The sequence below is a fragment of the Hyla sarda genome, chromosome 5 (assembly GCF_029499605.1).
Source record: "Hyla sarda isolate aHylSar1 chromosome 5, aHylSar1.hap1, whole genome shotgun sequence".
NCBI lineage: Eukaryota > Metazoa > Chordata > Amphibia > Anura > Hylidae > Hyla > Hyla sarda.
Genome location: NC_079193.1, coordinates 109,645,978 through 109,662,164, shown reverse-complemented (window position 1 = coordinate 109,662,164; position 16,187 = coordinate 109,645,978). Strand labels below are relative to the sequence as shown.

Sequence of the window (16,187 nt, the reverse complement as noted above, 5' to 3'; positions counted from 1 at the left end):
GCCCATAGCAACCAATCAGATTGCTTCTTTCATTTTTCAGAGGCCTTTTCAAAAATGAAAGAAGCGATCTCATTGGTTGCTATGGGCAACTCAGCAACTTTTCCTCTGGACAAGTTTTGATAAATCTTCCCCTACATACCTTAGGCACCGGCAAAATGTATTTTAGACTTATTTCATTGTAAAAAATGCATTGTGACCATATTTTTAACATTATGTGCTTTATGTAAGTCTATGGGAAAGTAGTTGTCTGACCACACATTATGTAAGAAAAAAGGACATGACATTTTTTTTAGTGATGTAACAGTGACATCACAGATGCAAAAAAATATCTGCTTTTTTATAAATTTTTTTTTTTTTTTTACATATTAGGGGAGATTTATCAAAACCTGTGCAGAGGAAAATTTGCCCAGTTGCCCATAGCAACCAATCAGATTGCCTTTTATTATTAACAAGGCCTCTGCAAAATGAAAGAAGCGATCTGATTGGTTGCTGGGCAACTGGGCAACTTTTCCTCTGCACAGGTTTTGATAAATCTCTCCCATTGTGTGCACAAACAACCCCTTTCCCCTAGACTTCCAGAAAGCAAAATAATGTAAAAAATCTCTTTGCAACAAAATCCTGACCAATACAAGGAAAAATGTTATTACCATATATATTACCATCATACTGTTACTAACCAAATCCTGTATACTGAGACCAGTGTTACTTATAATACCAGTATACAAAGAACAAATAATCTTGAAATATTCACGCTTGCCTACTTATCCACATACATATTACCATCATACTGTTACTAACCAAAGCCTGTATACTGAGACCAATATTACCAGTATACAAGGAGGAATATTATCACCATACATTTTATCAGCATACTGTTACTGACCACATGCTGTATACTGAGACCAATATTACCAATAATCCCAGTATACAAGAAGGAATTTTATCACCATACATATTACTATGCTTCAGAAGATTCACTTCATAGTATCTTTATTCATAAATGAACAGCAAAATAGGTGCACAGTGCAAAGACCAGTCGGGCCGTCTGTCTGTCCAATCTTTGCACTGTGCACCTATTTTGCTGTTCATTCATTTAAGAATAAAGGTATTATGAAGTGAATCTTCTGAAGCCTGGTGAGTGCCCTTGACTTCCTATCTCTTGTGGATATATTTGTACTGGACTTTTGCACACCACAAGTGGAGATCAGGCTCCTAATTAAGGGAAGCGTCTGTGTGGAACACTCATTGTGTTCCTACAGCAGTTGTCAAGGTTTCTTCTCTTTCCTTATCAATACATATCACTATCATACTGTTACTGATCAAATACTGTATACTGAGACTAATATTACCAATAATACTAGTATAGAAGAAGGAATCTATTCAACATCATTCTGTTTAGTAAGTACAGTCAGTGTATAGCAGCAATGTCCTGAGCTTCACACCATTCTACAACAAAGTTACAGTTCACACCACGTTTTGTACATACCGGGGCCGGATCCGGCGGGGGAAGGGGCAAACCGGGTGTTTGCCCGGATCAGCCCGTGACTCCATTTACTTTAATGACCCGACCGGAGTCAACCGGTGACTCCGGTCGGCTCAGTTTTGACCCGTATGCGGTTTTGGACCGGACCTAAACCGTAGTAAACTACGGTTTTAAGTCCGGTCAGGAAACTGCATACGGGTCAAAACTGAGCCGACCGGAGTCACAGTTTGACTCCGGTCACCAGCAGAATAGTGAGTGCAACTTTGGTGTATAATACAGGATATAACTCAGGATCGGTACAGGATAAGTAATGTAATGTATGTACACTGGGACCTCACCAGGAGAATAGTGAGTACAGCTCTGGAGTGGGAGCCAATCAGTTGTGGGTGTGGTTCTGCTTCAGCTGTGTGGTGGTGTCTGCTGTGCCTCCTGAGCTCCAGGGAATTACCACCTGTTCCACCTGGGACCTGCTTTCTCCTCCCCAGGGAGGGAGTGGGTTTCCAGGGATGAGTGAGGGAGGCGAGGCCCAGGCTTCTGCCTCCCGGAGTAGGCCGCAGGGAGGCAGGAGAGGCCAGCAAGCGGCCTGTACATCAGAAGATCTGGGGGTTAGGCGATCCACCCGGAGTCGCAGCAATGTCACTCCAACACCCCCCACAGAGGCAAGAGGCCGAAAGGTTTCTGGAAACGAGGATCCCAATTTGGGAAAGATGGGTGCTGCCAGCAGAAAGCCAAGGTCATCTGGAGGAAGGCAGAGTACTCACGGAGGTGAAGCCGACCTCAGTGAGGAAGGCTGGGGAATGCTGAGGACCCGGGAGTCTATTTCCACCTATACTACCCGGGTCGTAAGTCACCTCCGTGAGTATGAAGATGCCAGCAAAGCTGTGAGGAGGCTTCAGGAGGAACTTCGCCATGTCCGTTCTAAGCTGGAGGTTACCCCAAAGAAGAAGAAGCCTGAAGTCCAGGCACAGATAAAAGGTCTGATGGCTGAAATAAATGCTTTGGAGGAAAGAAAGGAGGAATTGCTGGAGATGAGTGGACCATTTAAAGAAAAGCTGAAAAATCAAGAGCGTTTCAGAGACATGGATGAAAAGAAACAGAGAAGGTTGATGGGGCTGCAACCTGAGAGCCAGGTGGATGATGAGGAGGAGATAGAGGGAGAACAACAGCCAGATCCACCTGGTGGCCTGTCGCAACAGCAGCAGGCCCTGTACAGTGGGCCCCCTGCACAGCAGCCAGCAGTATCACCTGCCGACTCAGGGGAAGACAGTGACAACAGCTACCAGGGAGGGGCGCTAATGGCCCAGATACGTATGCTGGAATCCCCAGTGTGTCCTCAGAATCTGGTGTTCGGAGATGAGCTGCCAGATGAGGCACCTGGGGGTAAGAAAAAGAAGACCAAGCCAAAGCAGCAAGAAGTGGTGAGTTACATCTACACCCCCCTCCCTGTAAACCCTGAGTCGGCCGCAGGGTCAGCTCATTGTGCAAGCCCCGTTACCCAGCCCAGCCCGTGTTCTGTGGTGGACTCGGTGCAAAGGAGCCGGGAGAGTACAGGTACTAAAAGGGCGCAAAACTCCATGCCTGTTTGCAGTAGCAGGGATGGAGTAGAAAAGGCACTGGCTGCAAGGCCGGACAGTGAGGGCAGCCCAGCAGTGGGCATAGAGGCAGACTCCGGGGCTGTAGTTTGCTCCCCTGTGGGAGGGGGGGGGGTGACTCAGTGCCTGAGGTAGTCGCGGTGGCTACAGATGTAGCAGACGCTCCCAAAAGAAAAGAACAAATCTTATTTTGTATTGGCGCCGCTGATCCCATTGATCAGTGGCGCCCTGATAAGACTGGAGAAATTGCTGATGAGGCGGAGGGCACTAATAAGAACAGGGCTGGGGCCTCCTCTAGACTGGGTAAGCATGCTGCCCGGTCCCTTAAAGGGCCAGCGGAGGTTGTCCCAGCTCTAGTGCCCCGTGATGCTGAGGCAAAACGGACTGAAAATGTATCAACATCACCATCATCATCATCATCATTTGCCGGTTTACCTGTTGCTGGTCCAGCCAGTGTGAGTGATGGGGTAAATGGGGTTGGGGGATGTATGACTGGGGAGAGGATGGAGATTGATGTTACTGGGGAAGGTGTTTTTGGGGGAGGTGGTGACCATGTTATTGGAGTTGGTGCTAATGTTGTCATTGGGGGTGGTGGGGATGTTGTCATCGGCAGTGGTGTAGGTGCAGGGTCTGGTCCGGTTGCCCCCCCAGTGGTGACAGACCATAGGAGTTATGCCAATGTCACTGCTGGGGGAAGTAGAATACTTTCCTCATCTCCTGACTCTAGGGACGGTTTATTGCAGCGACGTCTCCTGGAAGCTCTGAAAAAGGGGGAAAGGTCGATTAATGTAGAGGGTAGAGCAGTTGATCTGTCCTTCTGGATAGAGAGACACAGTCTCTCTGCCTTCCGAGAGGAAAGAGGGGGCGATACTGTGTGGTCCCAACAGCCGGGGCAGGTAGTAACCGTAGGAATGTAGTCCGTCTTCGGTGGCAAGGCGAAGATATGTGTCCTTCAAGGACGAAAGTGGTTGAGCTCTTGCTAAAGATGGGCTTCAAGGCAGTTGATATCTTCGCCTTGATACATCCCTACGGTACTCCTGAATTCGATATCAGTTTTGTTCGGCCAGAGGGGCTTGAGCTTTTCTGGTCGAATTATGAATTGGTAAAGAATGAGCCTGGCTGGCGAGACTTTGCCATACAGGCATTGTCTCGCCAAAACGAAATCAAGAGAGTGACCGTTTTGACCCGTAACGAATCACTCTCTTGTGTTGACATCATCACCTGGTTAGGACGGTATGGCGAGGTAATGGGGGTCCCGCAGAAGAACAGGGACGAGTTTGGCATCTGGTCAGGAGCCTGGACGTTTTTGGTAAAACTTAAACGTTCAGGAAATACAGTTACCCATATTCCATCCTCTGCCTTTCTCGGTAGGGATCGTATCCAGATTTTCTACCAGGGTCAGCCGAAGCTCTGTCACAGATGTGGTGACCCCACACACTTCAGTGCAAACTGTACGGTGCAGAAATGTGCCTTGTGTGGGGGTGTAGGCCATCTTGCCGCATCTTGTGCAGAGATTAGGTGTCACCTGTGTGGTGACTTAGGTCACCCATTCAGTCGTTGTCCTCGTTCTTTCGCTAATGCAGTCTTGTCCCCAGCGGGTGAAGATCACGAGCCAGAATCTGCTGGGGAGGGGACTAGCAGGGGTGGAGGAACTGAGGGGTCAGTGAGGAACAGCAAGAAAAAGACACCAGCCCAACTAAGACGTCTTGATAAACGCCAAAGGGATAGGGTGATGGGGAAAGCCCGGGTTACCGGGACAACCTCTCATTCTGTCCCAGAGGCCAACCTTGCTGCTGAGACCCTGAGGGATGGCGAGCTGAATGAGGAGGTCAGGAGGATCCAGAATGAGGAAGGTGCCATCTCCTCAGATAGCGTGGAGGAGGATGATGGGGGATAGCAGAAGGAGACACGAAAGCGGGGTACAAGTAGGAAAAAAAAGGGAAATTTAAGATCTTCTCCCACCCTGGTCCAGGTGCCACAGGAAGGCAAAACTGACTCCCCTCTGGTTGGCCTTTCCAATCGATTCCGACCCCTCAGGGACGTCTCCTCCTCTTCTTCGGAGGGGGAGGATGAGGGGGAGGTGGCAGAGGGGCTTCCAGGGGGCGCCGAGTCCTCTTCCCCTGGGGAGGTTATGTCCTCAGGGGAAGGGACTGGCCTGGAATCCGGAGACGAGAAAAGTAAAACGACGTCTGGTGAGATGGACACTTCTATTTCTCTAAAGAGGGTGAAGAGTTCTTCTGAAGTGGAGGGTGAGAAGGGGAGTGGGAAAAAGAAAGCTGTTTAACTCAATCACCCTTGATGGCGGCACCCTCTCCGTTGACGCTGGCGTCCATTAATGTCGCCAGCATTAAGTCAGATACGGCTCGATTTGCTGCCTATGATTTTTTTGCCCATATTAATGCTGATATTTTATTTTTGCAGGAGACCAGGCTAACAGACATGTCATCTATCTACAAGGCTAAAAGAGAGTGGAGGAATGGGCCCTCCTACTGGTCTCTTGGGGCCGAGCCGTATAGCGGAGTGGCGGTCCTTTTTACCGCAGCGGTAGAATGCCGACGGGTTATCGAGTTAGAAATGGGGAGGTGTCTGATCTTAGATGTCCTCATGAGGGGACAAGAACTTCGCCTTATTAACATCTACGGCCCACAGTCTAAGTGGGACCGGAAGTGCCTCTTTATGAGGATCAAGCCCTATCTTTTTACAAGTCGGCAGGTGGTCTTTGGAGGGGACTTTAATGCTGTCACGAGGCCCCAAGACAGGGGAGGTGCCAGAGACAAGCTGACTTATGATAGCGTCGCCCTTAATAGCATAGCGAGTGAGGCTCGCCTGGTGGATGTCCACATCCGGCACACCCCAGGCCATGCGGGATTCACCTATCATAGGGGTAGTTGTAGGTCTAGGATAGACAGGTTTTATTTAAAGGAGGAAGCCGTCTCTTCAGCAGTGTCTGTTGTTGAGGTGGAGTTCTCCGATCACTGTTTAATTTAGTTTTCTCTGAATGTCACAGAGACCCCCCGGATGGGCAGAGGCTATTGGAAGCTGAATTCGTCTCTCTTGGAAGAAGCGGAGATAAGACAGTCCTTTGAGGATTTTCTTCAGAGCCAGGTACCATTGCTGGGCCTTTGTAGCAGTAAGTCAGAGTGGTGGGAGATCTTCAAGGAAAGGGTTGCGAGATTCTTCCGCCAGCTCTCGGGCCTCAGAAGCCTAAACAGGTACCGCTTGTACCAGGGCCTGAGGAAGAAACTTGAGAACCTTGTCTCGACTGGAGGTAGTCGTGATGATATCTCCAGAGTGAAGTCCTTGCTGATGAAGTGCCAGTACGATAGGCACGCATCTTTGGTTTTTGAGAGGGATTACGGGAAGTACCGCTCGCCCGACCCTTACAGAAACTGCAAGATGTCAGTGAATAGTAAAGTAGTCTCAGGACTGATTGATAGTACGGGATCCTTGAAAAGGTCCAGATCAGGGATCCTGGAGGTCATCAGATCCTTCTACTCGCACCTCTTGGGAAGGAAGGATCTAGATCGAGATAAGGTATCAGCTTTCTTGGTTGAAACCGTCCCTGAACCAGGAGTAGACCCCTCTCTTGACGTTTTGACAGAGATGATCCGGGAAGAGGAAGTCAGGATGGCTATTGATGGGCTTGCCCTCAAGAAGTCACCCGGTCCGGATGGCTTAACATCTGAGTTCTATAAGACCTTTAAGGACACTTTGGTTCCCCTCTTGACCGCGGTTTTTAATGAGTGTCTATCCTCGGGCACTCTGCCAAAGTCAATGAGGAGGTCAGCGCTGATCATCCTGTCAAAGGGTAAAGACCCGTCCCACATTGAGAATTGGCGTCCCATAGCACTTCTCAATGCGGACAGAAAGATTCTGGCAAAAGTGCTGTTTAACCGGCTGGTGGAATTTGCACCCCGGCTCCTTTCGGGGGCTCAGCATTGCTCTGTTCCGGGCCGCAGTACATTCAGTGCTGTGCTCAGTGTCCGAGAGGCTGTGGAGCAGGGTAGGGCTGGCCACTGGAAGGGGTACTTGCTTTCCTTGGATCAGGCAAAAACGTTTGATCGGGTTAACCATGAGTACCTCTGGTCTGTCCTTCTAAGATATGGCCTGCCAGGGGGGTTTGTTGATTGGCTTAAGACCTTGTATGTAGGGGCAGAGAGTTTCCCGCTTGTGAATGGTTGGATTGGCCTCTCTTTTGAGGTTGGGTCTGGTGTCCGTCAGGGTTGTCCTTTGAGCCCTTTGCTGTACGTGTTTGCAATCGATCCTTTCCTTAGAGGGATTGATTGTGGACCGTTGGCGGGGGTGAGAATGGACCTGGCGGTGCCGGATTTGGCTCTGAGGGCGGTAGTGTACGCTGATGATGTCACCGTGTTTGTCTCCTCACAAGAGGAGGGCAGATGGGTGATGTCAGAGGTGGACCGCTACTCGGAGGCATCCGGGTCCAAGATCAATCAGGATAAGTGTGAGAGTCTCTGGCTGGGAGGGGGAGATCCTGATTTTGATCTCCCGGACGCCCTTCCAGAGCCCCAGGAATCCGCAAAAGTCCTCGGCATCAAATTTGGTCAAGGGGATTACCCCAAACAAAACTGGGACAGCAGGCTTAAGATCGCCGCTCAGAAGGTAGATCAGTGGAAGGGTTGGTCTTTGACCCTCCGGGAAAGGGTTAACCTGATGAAAACTTTCCTGCTCCCTTTGCTGATATATCTGGGCAGTGTATGCATGTTGCCAGAACCTCTTTGGACCCGGGTCTACAGTGTGTTCTTCCAAATGTTATGGGGGAATAGACTGAACCTAGTGAAGAGGGAGGTTACTTACCGTACGAGGAGACTAGGGGGGTTGTGTATGGTCAACCCTGTGGTGTTCCTAGTGAATACCTTTCTTAAGACCAATATAGCAAACCTCTGGTCAGAGAGGGCTCCTCCATGGGTATCCTCCTGTAGGGGATGGGTTTCGGCCTTTCTTCCAGGAATGGGAGACAGGAGGGCAAGTGAAGGATCTTCGCACACCACACGGGCATCTCCCGGCTTATGCTACCCCGGTTCTGAAGGTTATTCGTCGGTGGGGTCTGGGGATGTGGGAGATTAGGACTCTGTCGAGGAAATTCCTTGACAAGAGGGTCCTGTCTTCTCATTTCCAGAGGCCATTGGCACTCAAGGACTGCCCAAGTCGGGATCTGGAGGTGGGTTTAGAGCTTTTGAATTCTATCAGGATCCCCTTGAAGTTTTGGGACTTGACTTGGCGCTGCTTCCATGGGAAACTGTGTGTGAGGGACAATCTGAAGTGCAGGAGCTCTGATGACCGGGGATGTCCCCGCGAAAAGTGTGGAGGCATGCTGGAAAGCATGGAGCATTTTCTGCTTCATTGTCCCTTTAACACAGAGGTTTACACCAGGGTGGGCGCTTCCATTGGTTGGCCTCGGCTGGCCAGTCTCTCCTATGCGGAATGGGCCTATGGGGCATTCAGAAACCTTGGAGGCTGGGACCGGTGCACTTTATTCCTAGTCAGCTCAGTGGTCAGGTATTACACGTGGAACGCACGGTGTTTAGTGTCGACGCAGCGTAAAATCCTCCCTGTGGGTGAGGTGGTTAGGAACATTCTTGGTGACCTGGTGAAGGTGCGTTCTCTGGAGTACGAGAGGCTGGGTGCTGGCAGGGCCTCTCGTCTGTGGAGGGGCTCTGCCTTTAAAGTGCCTTAGCCTGTTGTCTCCCCCTGGTGGTGGGCTGATGCTGGCACATTAGTCTTTTTGTTTTGTGCTGTAGATATATGGTGATATAGGGCTTGCAGGCACTGAACTTGAGCTTTAGGGGTTTGTGTGATTGAAAAGCCTTATTGATGTTTGTTGTTTGGTTTGTATTATTTTGTATATATTTGTTTTGTTTGTACATTTATGTATATGTGTATATATGTATATATATTGTATTTTTTTCTAGGGGTTGTGTTGTGTTGGGGTTTAGTGCTAGGTTGGGTGGTGGGTAGATGGGGGGAGGGGGGATTCTGTGTGGGACTTTTTGTTTAAAAAAAAAAATCCTGGACTGGTTCATGGACGTCTGTTATCATGTACTGGGGGCATGGGATGCGGGACCAGCTCAGGGCCAAAAATAAATAAATAAATAAAAATTATATATAAAAAAAACATTGTATATTCGGTTTTTCTGTTTGCGGTGTTTGTTGGTGGTTTGACACATTTATTATTTTGGGTGGGGAAATGCAACCGGACCAGTTTTTAGTTATTATTGTTATTATTATTACTGTAAGTATTATTATTATTGTAGAGTGTTTAGTAGTTGTTGTTATTATAGCGGTGTGTTTGGTGAGAATGAGGCTGGACCAGAAGATACTTGGTTGGACATTTTTGGACTAATATGGACTCATTTTTGTATATATTATACAGGTGTATGTTGTTTGTATTATTGTTATGGTGATGTTTATTCTTTTTGTAATGTTTTATATTTTTTAATAAAAGATCTACAGGCTATAACTCAGGGTCAGTACAGGATAAGTAATGTAATGTATGTACACAGTGAGGGTATGTTCACATGGTGAAATGTCCGTGCAGAATTCTGACAAAATATTCTGCACAGACATTTCGCTGCAATAGAGTGCCATTGATTTCAATGGGATTCTGCTGCACTGTGCACATGGTGGAATTTATGCGGCAGATGTTTCTGCCACAGAAATCCAGGTTCCAGCGTCTGTACACTTGTCGATTCTTTCTGTGGATTTTTCTTGGAAATGCATTGTCGTCTATGAGACAGCGCATTTCCAAGCCGTCAAAGCATCTGTTGGAACTTCCAAATGTGCAGAATGTCCACCCATGTTTACGGATGGCACAGCAAATTATGGATCAGGGTTGAATAGAGGGGTCTGGAGGAATACAGGGGGATCAGGGATAGACAGAGGGGTCTGGAACAGAACAGAGGAATCAGGGATGGACAGAGGGATCTGAAGGAGTACAGAGGGGTCTGGAGGAGTGCAGGGGGGTCAGTAGGGTTGTCAACTGGCTGGTATTTTACCGGCACAGCTGGTATTTTTATTACCTTGTCATTATCTATGTAGTGACTGGCTGGAATCAGATGTATGGGTTTAGCCATGGCAGCATTAATATTGGCATTCCTGGAGATCCTGCTCCTGGCCCCATACGCCCAGATGAACAAGGGCCCCCCTGACCCAGCACCTCTGCACTTAAAGGGATACTGCGGCCCTAAGACATCTTATCATAATTGTAAGCACTGCGGAATCTGTAGGCGCTATATAAATAAATAAAATAAACAAATAAAGGATAGAGGATAAGATGTCTGATCGCGGAGTCCCACCGCTGGGGACCTCACAATCTCTCATGCAGCACCCAACTGTCTCAGCTGCACGCAGCGCTGGAGGCTCTGTGCCTGAAGCCTCACGACCACGGAGCCGGAGTATCGTGATGTCACGACTCCATCCCTTGTGATGTCATGCCCCTCCCTCTTAATGCAAGCCTATGGAAGAGGGCGTGACTGTCACGATACTCCGGCCCCATGCAGCTGAGACAGGTGGGTGCTGCATGAGAGATTGCGGGGGTCCACAGCGGCGGGACCCCTTCAATCAGACATCTTATCCCCTATCCTTTGGATAGGGGATAAGATATCTTAGGGCCGGAGTACCCCTTTAAGGGCTGCAGCCACCAGCAGTCACTTTTAGACAGCTCTGCCATTTTAACAGCAGAGCTGTCTGAGCATGTGGTACGTCCTCTGACATGCCTCTGACATCGCTGCTGCAGTGTCATGCTTGCTGCCCACCGAAGAGGAGCAAAGCAGCTGCAGAGCAGGGAAGAGTGTGCACTGGTCCGTCCTTAATCTTCAGTGCGCCACTGTCTACAGTATGAGTTGGCTGCCCTCCTGCCAGAGCCACCAGACTGACTGCCACTCATGGGGAAATAGCTGCCTGAGGATCAGGTAAAAATAATTCTGTGGCCACATGCAGAGTGCATTAAAGGGGTTATTTATATATCAACTGGCTCCAGAAAGTTAAACAGATTTGTAAATTACTTCTATTAAAAAATCTTAATCCTTTCAGTACTTATGAGCTTCTGAAGTTAAGGTTGTTCTTTTCTGTCTAAGTGCTCTCTGATGACGCGTGTCTCGGGAACCGCCCAGTTTAGAAGAGGTTTGCTATGGGGATTTGCTTCTAAACTGGGTGGTTCCCGAGACACGTGTCATCAGAGAGCACTTAGACAGGAAAGAACAACCTTAACTTCAGAAGCTCATAAGTACTGAAAGGATTAAAAAAAATTTTTTTTATAGAAGTAATTTACAAATCTGTTTAACTTTCTGTAGCCAGTTGATTATATATATATATATAGTGTATATGTATAAAGTTTTTTCCTGGATAACCCCTTTAAATTTAGAGGTAGAGGTAGAAAACATAGCGAGAGAGCAGGTAACTATTTACCAAACAGAGTGCCTCCAGCTGTTGCAAAACTACAACTCCCAACATGCTCAGACAGTTAACCCCTTAAGGACTCAGCCCATTTTGGCCTTAAGGACTCAGACAATTTAATTTTTACGTTTTCATTTTTTCCTCCTCGCCTTCTAAAAATCATAACTCTTTTATATTTTCATCCACAGACTAGTATGAGGGCTTGTTTTTTGCACGACCAGTTTTCCTTTGTAATGACATCACTCATTATATCATAAAATGTATGGCGCAACCAAAAAACACTATTTTTGTGGGGAAATTAAAACGAAAAACGCAATTTTGCTAATTTTGGAAGGTTTTGTTTTCACGCCGTACAATTTATGGTAAAAATGACATGTGTTCTTTATTCTTAGGGTCAATACGATTAAAATGATACCCATTATTATATACTTTTATATTATTGTTGCGCTTAAAAAAAATCACAAACTTTTTAACCAAATTAGTACGTTTATAATCCCTTTATTTTGATGACCTCTAACTTTTTTTCCGTATAAGTGGCGGTATGGGGGCTCATTTTTTGCGCCATGATCTGTAATTTTTTTTGATACCACATTTGCATATAAAAAACTTTTAATACACTTTTTATAATTTTTTTTTTAATAAAATGTATTAAAAAAGTAGGAATTTTGGACTTTTTTTTTATTTTTTTTCGTTCACGCCGTTCACCGTACGGGATCATTAACATTTTATTTTAATAGTTCGGACATTTACGCACGCGGAGATACCAAATATGTCTATAAAAAATGTTTTTTACGCTTTTTGGGGGTAAAATAGGAAAAAACGGACGTTTTACTTTTTTATTGGGGGAGGGGATTTTTCACTTTTTTTTTACTTTTACTTTTACATTTTTTTACATTTTTTTTTACACTTGAATAGTCCCCATAGGGGACTATTCATAGCAATACCATGATTGCTAATACTGATCTGTTCTATGTATAGGACATAGAACAGATCAGTATTATCGGTCATCTTCTGCTCTGGTCTGCTCGATCACAGACCAGAGCAGGAGACGCCGGGAGCCGCACAGAGGAAGGAGAGGGGACCTCCGTGCGGCGTTATGAATGATCGGATCCCCGCAGCAGCGCTGCGGGCGATCCGATCGTTCATTTAAATCGCGAACTCCCGCAGATGCCGGGATCTGTATTGATCCCGGCACCTGAGGGGTTAATGGCGGACGCCCGCGAGATCGCGGGCGTCGGCCATTGCCGGCGGGTCCCTGGCTGCGATCAGCAGCCGGGATCAGCCGCGCATGACACGGGCATCGCTCCGATGCCCGCGGTTATGCTTAGGACGTAAATGTACGTCCTGGTGCGTTAAGTACCACCTCACCAGGACGTACATTTACGTCCTGCGTCCTTAAGGGGTTAAAGGGGTACTCTGGTGGAAAACTTTTTTTATTTTTTTTAAATCAACTAGTGCCAGAAAGTTAAACAGATTTGTAAATAAATTATATTAAAAAATCTTAACCCTTCCAGTACTTATTAGCTGCTGAAGACTACAGAGGAAATTATTTTCTTTTTGGAACACAGAGCTCTCTGCTGACATCACGAGCGCAGTGCTCTCTGCTGACATCTCTGTCCATTTTAAGAACTGTCCAGAGTAGGAGAAAATCCCCATAGCAAACATATGCTGCTCTGGACAGTTCCTAAAATGGACAGAGATGTGAGCAGAGAGCACTGTGCTCATGATGTCAGCAGAGAGCTCTGTGTTAAAAAAGAAAATAATTTCCTCTGTAGTATTCAGCAGATAAGTACTGGAAGGATTAAGATTTTTTAATTGAAGTAATTTACAAATCTGTATAACTTTCTGACACCAGTTGATAAAAAAAAAAAAAGTTTTCCACTGGAGTACTCCTTTTAAAGGCTGTGATCTGCAGTTTTCCAACAGCTGAAGGCACTGGTATATACTATATACAGCCTGAAGCCTACCTGTTCCCTCCATATGTGTTCTACTGGCAGGACAAATGTGTAGAATCCCCTCTTAATTAAAGTTTGTATCACCCCCTCCCCTTTTCTTATTTTATAAATAAAATACTGTAAAGGAAAATAAACATAAACATATTGTTGTGTGCGTACATGTCCATACTATTAATATAATGTTAATTAAATGGCACAGTTAATGGCATAAACATAAAAAATCCTTTAGTCCAGAAATGCAGATTTTTGGACACCTTATATACTAGAAAGGGTTAAACAGAGGTGTCTGGAGGGGGTCAGGGATGGACAAATGGGGCTGGAGGCAAACATGGGGGACTAGAGGGGACAAGAAGAGCTTAGGGAGGTTAACAAAAGGGTTTGGAAAGGGTCTGTCATATTAATTCCCCTCCCCACCTCTGGCTGCTCCTGTGAAGCTGTGGAAGGGTTAAACCTGCTGGAATAAATAAACCTTCCTGGTAAGAACACAGGAGCCGCCAGGGATGGAATCCTGTCCTGGGCCATGATGATTTTACAGCTCTATGGATTACAAGGGCCCGGTATGCCCGATGGCCAGTCCGGCCCTGGAGATAATATAGGAGAGGGGGAGATGATACTGTGGGGGAGGAGTGATACCAGGCAGAGATTATTCTGGGTGGAGGAAGATGATACTGGGGGAGAGAAATAGTATTTGGATAGAGAGGATATTGGGGTATAGATAAAACATTGTGGGTTGAAAACCTGAGTAAGGAGAATTGATACCTGGGACAGATAAGGGTGAGGTGATCCATAATGAGGTAGGGATGAATTATTCTACAACTGCTCAGGGTGTCAGAAAAAAACACGTACTAACCTGACACGGAAGATGGCATCCAATATGTTTGCACTTCCTGTTCAACAAATCGTTGCTGTGACAAAATACTCCGGTGGAAAACTTTTTTTTTTTTTTTCCAAATCAACTGGTGACAGAAAGTTAAACAGATTTGTAATTTACTTCTAGAAAAAAAATCTTAATTCTTCCAGTACTTATACAAATTCCTCTGTAGTATACAGCAGCTTATAAGTCTTTTCTGTCTGACCACAGTGCTCTCTGCTGATACCTCTGTCCGTGTCTGGAACTTTCCAGAGCAGGAGCCGCTGGGACCACCCGCTATGACCCGGGCTCAGCTCCTGAACGCGCATCGTAGAAGGGAAGCAGGACAAGGGCGTACAGGTATGCACTCTGTCCCCAAGAGGTTAAATGATGGCTGCTTTCACTATAGCCAAGTAAAAATTTTTGCCGTAAGTTTTTTTTTAAGGGTTCCCAAACGCAATTTTTTAGCTTGTATAGTGCCCAGTAGAGTTTTATAGAATTTTGGTCCCAAAGAACCAAGCATTGAACCATGTGCAAAAAAGGCATGTGAGCTGTTTACAAAAATGTATACATTTTCAAAAAAAATATGCTGTGTAAACCCAGGCTAAGCAACGTATATTTGTTAGGCAACTCTTTTTCTTGAGAGAAGTATTTATTTCTTCTTTCATGGAATAATATATATTTAAGACTGTGAAATTGAACTGCTGAACATATAGTCAGAAATTTGCAACTGCATTCCTGCCTATCACAGCCATTCAAAACATATACCACATCATATACTTTTCTAAACAGTACTACTAAATAGTGCAAATAAGTAATCTTTTTAGTACATTTTGGTCTGAGGGCTCCCAACATAACAGTGAACATGTGCCAGAAGGATACCCTTTGGCAAACAATTGCTGAAGTCTATAAACTCGTCCATGTGCATGAGGATATGTTAAAGAGTACCTGCCACCATCTCCATTGCTTTATATCATGCTGCTGGTATGTTGCGCTTTTCATTATCAGCCCCTCGCAGTTTTTCTTTTTCATTTTTGCCCAGTATTTCCTTCATAATGCTCTTTCAAAGCTTGCTCACTGCAGGCAGTGTTCAATGTAGCTGAGGTGCAGCATGCAGCGTGCACAGCGCTTGCTCCCATCTGACAGGCAGGGAGCTGCGCTGTGCTCATCAGTGTCCAGGCTACTTTATGAGAGTTAGGACTAGTGATAAGCGGCAGGGGCCATATTCAAATTTTCGTCCTATGTTTCTGAAATTCACATATTCGCTATGTTAGTTTCTAGTTTTTTTTTTTCATGCGAAAATTCGCATGAAATTCGCATAGCATGCATGCGCGATTATATCTTTCACCTAAAAGAAGAGAGGGATCAGTGTCCTCTGACTGGAAGAGCAGATATTCCCCAATATTCGCATAAATGCAAAAAAAATGTTTGCCTTTACAAAGATATATCGCGCTCAAAGAATATTCGCCCTCAACACTAGTTAGGACTCATAAATGAGTCTGAACTCTATGAGAAACTTGCGGCTGGGACATGGTGGTCAGTTTTTACAAGTCAAAATAAATATCTAAATATAAAAAAATTTATGACATGGTATTAGAAAGTTGTTTCTATATAAAAGTATTTGATGACAGGTACTCTTTAATTATGAATATTATGATAGTACAGTGCTGAAGTCAGTCAGAAGCTTAATTATAACATGTACCATTTTAACCCTTGCTGAATTCCATAGACCAGCTTACAACAATCGATTCTTACACATTCAACTGAGAAACAATTTACAGGGGAAGGATGGATATATCATACGCTTTACAGCCCTGTGCTGTGCAAGAATATGGATTTATTTTTATTTATACTCCTGATAATGATTTTCATGTGTTTGCATCTGTTTCTGTTCA

At 45.8% G+C, this 16,187-nt stretch overlaps 1 long non-coding RNA gene across 1 annotated transcript in view; it reads left to right on the top strand.

The window, feature by feature from the left end:
• The window catches only part of LOC130273382 (uncharacterized), an 84,043-nt gene that overhangs the window by 30,051 nt on the left and 37,805 nt on the right, over positions 1-16,187 (top strand). Inside the window, exon 2 of the long non-coding RNA XR_008843976.1 lies at positions 14,524-14,652. This is a non-coding gene — a long non-coding RNA (uncharacterized LOC130273382). The remainder of the gene's footprint in view (positions 1-14,523; positions 14,653-16,187) is intronic.